This window comes from Hordeum vulgare, unplaced genomic scaffold, assembly GCF_904849725.1.
Source record: "Hordeum vulgare subsp. vulgare unplaced genomic scaffold, MorexV3_pseudomolecules_assembly, whole genome shotgun sequence".
Classification (NCBI taxonomy): Eukaryota; Viridiplantae; Streptophyta; class Magnoliopsida; order Poales; family Poaceae; genus Hordeum; species Hordeum vulgare.
The window spans coordinates 100,738-107,500 of NW_025422520.1; the positions used below are offsets into that span (position 1 = coordinate 100,738).

The 6,763-nt window shown below is 36.7% G+C and overlaps 1 protein-coding gene across 1 annotated transcript in view; it reads right to left on the minus strand.

Moving 5' to 3' along the window:
- Nucleotides 1–5,635: 5,635 nt before the first annotated feature.
- LOC123418799 (NAD(P)H-quinone oxidoreductase subunit 2 A, chloroplastic-like) overlaps nt 5,636–6,763 on the minus strand; it is a 4,702-nt gene continuing 3,574 nt past the window's right edge. Inside the window, exon 2 of the mRNA XM_045107064.1 lies at nt 5,636–6,763. This exon is cut by the window's right edge and continues 3,447 nt beyond it. The gene's annotated coding sequence lies outside the window, so the exon portion shown is untranslated.

Sequence of the window (6,763 nt, forward strand, 5' to 3'; positions counted from 1 at the left end):
CGTAAGCCGGGTCGGCTAATACGCTTTAAAAAAGTTCTTGTTCTATATATTCCTTTTCGAGTCTTTCTCTTTTGATGTCGCAAAGTTGAAACCAAGAAATATCTGTTACGTTCCTGATGTTTCCGAACACTTTCAAGAAAACCCTCTCGTAGAAGTATTTTAACAATGTTTTCGGTAATATTTGTAGATACTACTCGAACTGTTCCTTTTTTATTCATGTCCGCGTTTCTTATAGAAGTTAGTAAATCAGCAATAGTGTCCTTGCCCATAAGACTCTAATTCTAGGTTCCTCCTAATTTTTCTATAATCAACATGTTTTCTTTTTTTTTCTTTTCATTTTGGATTTTAAAACATATACGTAAAACACAATCTACTAATATTAATTCTTTGATCTAAATTTCGCCTACTAGTATTTATAATACTTCAGGAGCTAATGAAACTATTTTGGTAAAATTCAATTCTCTCAATTCCTCGGCAATCGCGCCAAAAACTCGAGTTCCTTTTGGGTTGCCTTTTTGATCAATTATAACCGCAGCATTGTCATCATAGCGGATTATTATACCGTCTTCGCATTTGAATTCTTTACATGTACGTACAATTACAGCTCGAATTACTTCGGATCTTTCTAGAGGCATTTGGGGCAATGCGTCTTTGATTACAGCAACAATAACATCACCAATACGAGCATATCGCTGATTACCAGCAGCTCCTATGACTCGAATACACATCAATTTTCGAGCTCCACTATTGTCTGCTACATTTAAAAGGGTCTGAGGTTGAATCATATTATTTTGATTTCAATTTGTTATTTCAATGCAAAAGGATGAAAGAAATATTGTCTTTCCAGAAAGAAAAACCGGGCATTTTTTTTCTTCCATACCCCTTTTAGGGTTCTATATCTCTAATCGAATAAATTGACTTCGTATGGGCATTTTACTGGCCGCTATGGAGATAGCTGCTCTAGCTACAGTTTCAGATACTCCCCCCATTTCATAAAGTATACGACCTGGTTTAACAACGGCTACCCAATATTCGGGGGACCCCTTTCCCGAGCCCATACGTGTTTCCGTGGGTCTTAGTGTAACCGGTTTGTCGGGAAATATACGTACCCATATTTTTCCACCACGACGTGCATATCGTGTTATTGCTCTTCGTCCTGCTTCTATCTGTCTCGCCGTGATCCAAGCGGGTTCAAGTGCTTGAAGAGCATATCTACCAAAACAAATACGATTGCCTCGGAAGGATTTTCCTTTCATTCTTCCTCTATGTTGTTTGCGAAATCTGGTTCTTTTGGGGTTATAGTCGATGGTTCTCTTTCTTAGTTCCATCTCTACTCCAAAACTGGACATGAGAGTTTCTTCTCATCCAGCTCCTCGCGAATGGAATGAGAAAGCATGTAAATAAATTTCTCTAATTCCATAATATTTAAAAATATTACGGTACGGATAGATACACATTAATAGATAATAGAAAAAGTTAGGTTTTTTTTTTATTTTTATATTGAATTTGTTAAAACAGAAAAATATAATATATAGTCAAAAAAGAAGATCTAGAATATATCCAGATGTGTGTGGATATTTATCTAAATTCTATATTTATAGATAATAATGTAGTCCTTCTAAAAAATATCCTTATTTTTACTCTTATTGAATCGCGGTAAAGTATTCTAATTCAATAAGAATTTCGCGGGCGAATATTTACTCTTTCCTGTCTTATTTGTTAATTTATAAACTTACCAAATAAGACAATTTTTTTGGTTTGTTCCGCCATCCCACCCAATGAAGTGTTAGGATTCTTTTCAATAAAATCCTATGGAATCATAGGTTCTGTCGTTCCCACTGCTTCTCCTTGAATGGTTAGGTCTGAATCCCGCAACGGAGCTTCCAAAAAATTTCTTTCCGAGTTAATTTTCTCAGTTTTATTAACCCGGGCGGCTCTTTATTATTGCTTAAAATTTGTAGTTCTTCTTTCAAGTTACAATTTTTCATTCTCTATTAGTTTTATTATATTGATGCTTTTTCACATTGCCTTTTATGATGTAATTCATAGACCATACACAGTGGAATTCTATATCTTATTTATTTCCTCTTCCTTCTTTCTATCATCCCTCCCTTTATCCACATCCCTTTAGTTTTGCTTCACAACCTAGAATCCCATTTTTTTTTTAGATAAAAAAGTGCAGTTGCTACAACTATATGACACATCTACTCATTTATGATAGAGGTATTTATTCATATAGTGACTGTTTCTTAGTTAGGATCTCGACAATACGAAGCAATAGGTTGGTTATTAGTATTAGTTAATTTTCTATAATTACTAAGTTTTTTTCTTTAAAAAAGAAAAAAAAATAACGAGTCACACACTAAGCATAGCAATTATATTAAATGATTTATCAATTTTCATTAAATCTTATAGAAAGAGGTAGAATTTCTTCTTTTGCAGGGATTTCAGGAAAAAAGTCTCTTGTCATTTTTTATTCTATCAATGGACAGAATTCGAAGACAAGATTAGTTATTCTTCGTCTACGAATATCCAAATTTTTACACCTAATACTCCATAGATAGTTCGAATTGGATAGCAGCAATAATCAATTTTAGCGCGGATTGTTTGGAGGGGAAGTCTGCCCCTTTTAATGGATTCGGCACGTGCAATTTCTTTTCCTCCGAGACGACCCGCAATTTTTACTTTTACTCCCCTTATATCTGCTTTTTTAGTTAATTCAATGGCTTTTTTCATTGCCTTTCGGAATGAAACTCTATTTTTTAATTGGAAAGCTATATATTCTGCAAGAATGTTAGGCTGTCTATAAGGTTCTTTAACTTTTTCGATAGAAATATTAAATCTCTGGTTTACAGAGTTAATTTCCTTTTGTAGATCTTTCTCTAATTCTTCGATTGCTCCTTTTTTCTTTAATAAATTTGGGAATCCAATATGGATTATGACGTGGATCGTATCGATTTCTTTTTGAATTTCTATATGTGTAATTACTTCGGAACTTGAACCTGAGTCCATTTTTCTATTATGTGTAATTACTTCGGAACTTGAGTCTGATTCTATTTTTCTATTCGAGCCCTTTTTCCTATTCTTTTGTATATAGTTCTTGATACAATCCCTTATTTTTTTATCTTCCTGTAGACCTTCAGAATAATTTTTTGGTTGTGCGAACCAAAAGGAATGGTGTTTTTGGGTTGTACCAAGTCTGAAACCGAGTGGATTTATTTTTTGTCCCATATTTTTCTATTCTATATTTTTTTTTACTGGGAATCGAAATCTTAGATGGATCTAAAGGTTATTTAGATTTCTTTACTATATTTAGTACAATTGTTATATGACACATGCTTTTTTTTATAGGGAAACTACGTCCTCGAGCTCGAGGTCTGAATTTCTTCATAATAGTACTCCTACTGACTTCGGCTTTAGTAATGAATAAATTCGCTTTGTCGAAATCCCTATAATGAGTTGCATTTGCGGCTGCCGAATAAACCAACTTTAAGATGGGATAAGATGCTCGATAGGGCATGAGGTTCAGTATCATAACAGTTTCCTCGTAGTAACGCCACCGAATCTCGTCAAGAACTCTTTGTGCTTTGAAAACAGACATAGGGATACGTTTTTGTGCTTTGAAAACTCTCTCGAACTTAAGTAGACGATCGGTTGGAACTTTCCTTGCGAGTTTCCTTAGCCCACTTTTCTTCTTCTTTATCCTAGGGATATACTTTACTAGTTTGAAACTTGTCATAAATAAGTTTATTCCCCGCCTACCTTTACTTTATTTTGAATCTTTTTTTTCTTCTTAATCTTTCTATTCAGAATTCAGTTAACGACGAGATTTAGTATCCTTTCTTGCATTTTCATAACTCGTAAAATGCCGAGTAGGCACGAATTCTCCCAATTTGCGACCTACCATAGGATTTGTTATGTAAATAGGTATATGTTCCTTTCCATTATGAATCGCAATTGTATGGCCAACCATTGTGGGTAGAATGCTAGATGCCCGGGACCACGTTACTATTGTTTCTTTCTCCTCCTTCATATTGACCTTTTCTATCTTTGCCAATAAATGATGAGCTACAAAAGGATTCGTTTTTTTTCGTGTCACAGCTGATTACTCCTTTTTTCCTTTTTAAAGAGTGGCATTCTATGTCCAATATCTCGATCGAAGTACGGAGGTCAGAATAAATAGAATAATGATCAACGGAAAAAAGAAAAAAATCCTTTAGCTGGATAAGGGGCGGATGTAGCCAAGTGGATCAAGGCAGTGGATTGTGAATCCACCATGCGCGGGTTCAATTCCCGTCGTTCGCCCATCGCATTATTGCAAATTCCAAAAATGCAATTTTCCATATTCCTAGTTACGTATTTACTTACGGCGACGAAGAATAAAACTATCGCTATATTTTTTCCTTTTCCTAGTTCTTCTTCCAAGCGCAGGATAACCCCAAGGGGTTGTGGGTTTTTTTCTACCAATGGGAGCTTTCCCTTCACCGCCCCCATGGGGGTGGTCCACAGGGTTCATAACTACCCCTCTTACTACGGGGCGTTTACCTAGCCAACACTTAGATCCGGCTCTACCCAAACTTTTTTGGTTCACCCCAACATTACCCACTTGTCCGACTGTTGCTAAGCAATTTTGGGATACTAAACGGACCTCCCCAGATGGTAATCTTAAAGTGGCCGATTTACCCTCTTTTGCAATGAGTTTCGCTACAGCACCTGCTGCTCTAGCTAATTGCCCACCCCTTCCACGTGTGATTTCTATGTTATGCATGGCCGTGCCTAAGGGCATATCGGTTGAAGTAGATTCTTCTTTTCTCTCAAAAAACCCCTTCCCAAACTGTACAAGCTTCTTCCAAAGCATACGGCTTTCTAGATGTATATGACGATCTCTAGACAGATGGATCTTATATGAATCATATGATGAAGTACCACATGAGTGGATATATAGGAAAGGAATCCAAATCTGCCGAATCGCTCATGTTATGATCTTCTACATCCTAGGTCTCTGCGTTCCGTCATCTGGCTTATGTTCTTCATGTAGCATTCAGATCGAATGACTCTATGAAATTACGTCGATACTTCCACATATTATGGGTAACGTAGGAGACATCCCTATTTTCCCCCGGGGGTCTTAATTACCACTGCTTAGCTTTCAATTTGCCTCTGACCATCAAATTAAATGTGAATAACCCGTCCTCCTCTCTTTGAAACAAGGGGCGCTTCCGGTTCTGTGCGTGCTTCAAACAATTTTGTCTTCTCCATATTACCATATCTCTAGAGTCAATAATTTTCTATGAGGAACTACTGAACTCAATCACTTGCTGCCGTTACTCAACAGTTTTCTGTTGAGGTCTATCCCGTAGAGGTAGTCAAATTGGATCAGTGATCGATTTCTAGGTTTCGTCGTAAACCTAATTGGTTACTTCCAATTACGTAAATCAATAGTTCAAACCGCACTCAAAGGTAGGGCATTTCCCATTGATATAGGAACTTTTGTACCAGAAACAATAGTATCTCCAATTATAGCCCCTCTGGGATGTAAAATATATCTCTTCTCACCATCCCCATAGTGTATGAGACAAATGTATGCATTTCGATTAGGGTCGTATTCTATGGTTACGATTCTACCAGATATGTCTTTTTGATTCCGTCGAAAATCTATTTTACGGTATAGGCGCTTATGACCTCCCCCTCTATGCCTTGCGGTAATGATTCCTCTGGAATTACGACCTTTACCACAACGGTGCCGTCCATGGATCAAATTATTTCGTGGATTGGATTTCACTTGCCTGTCTACGGTTCCCTTGCGTGTGCTCGGGATAGGTGTTTTGTATAAATGTTTCGCCGTATTATTAAGTATTCTCCTTTAGTTTTTTTCTCTATCTAGAAGTGGAATAGAATAACCCGGTTGAAGGGTAATGATCATACGTCTGTAATGCATTGTATGGCCCAGAATAGGTCCTATTCTTCTACCTTTTCCAGGTAGTCGATGGCTATTCACAGCTACCACCTTAACACCAAAGAAGAGTTCGACCCAATGCTTTATTTCTGTCTTAGTGAATCCCGATTCGACATTAAAAGTATATTGATTCTTTCCCAATAAACGAAGACTTTTTTCTGTAAATACTGCGTATTTGATTCCATCCATAAATCGACTTTCCCTCCTATGCTCTGAGTTCCAGTATCGATAAGAATTCGAGTTCTTATTGTTCTTATGTTATGGTATGAATATACCATACCAATTCGTTATGTATGGATGATGGATGAGATTCCATGGATAGAGAGCCAGTTCCAATAGACTTATGGAATGTTCCCGTTCGTGTGCATCCAGCAGGAATTGAACCCGCAAATTTACCAATTATGAGTTGGGCGCTTTAACCATTCAGCCATGGATGCTTAACAGGGATCATCGTACATCGTAAATAACCAATTTTCATATAGAAAGACATATCATAGAAAAATGAAATCGAAAATATTCCGAGATGGCAAATATTCGGAGATGACTATGAAAACACCTCTCTGGATCCTCGAATTGAAAGAGAGATTGAGAGGGATCAAGAATCCTAATTCTCGCTATTTGGAATGGATCCAATTCTATTGAGTCTGACTCATAGTGATCATTTCTCTTTAGCAAAGAATGACCTTGGTTATCAAAGGATTGAACAACCGGGATCCATTTCCTTATGATACCTAGTTGGCATTGATAACAAGGATCTAATGAATTATGAGTTTAATAGATCCTCTTTAGCAGAAAGACGTATATTCC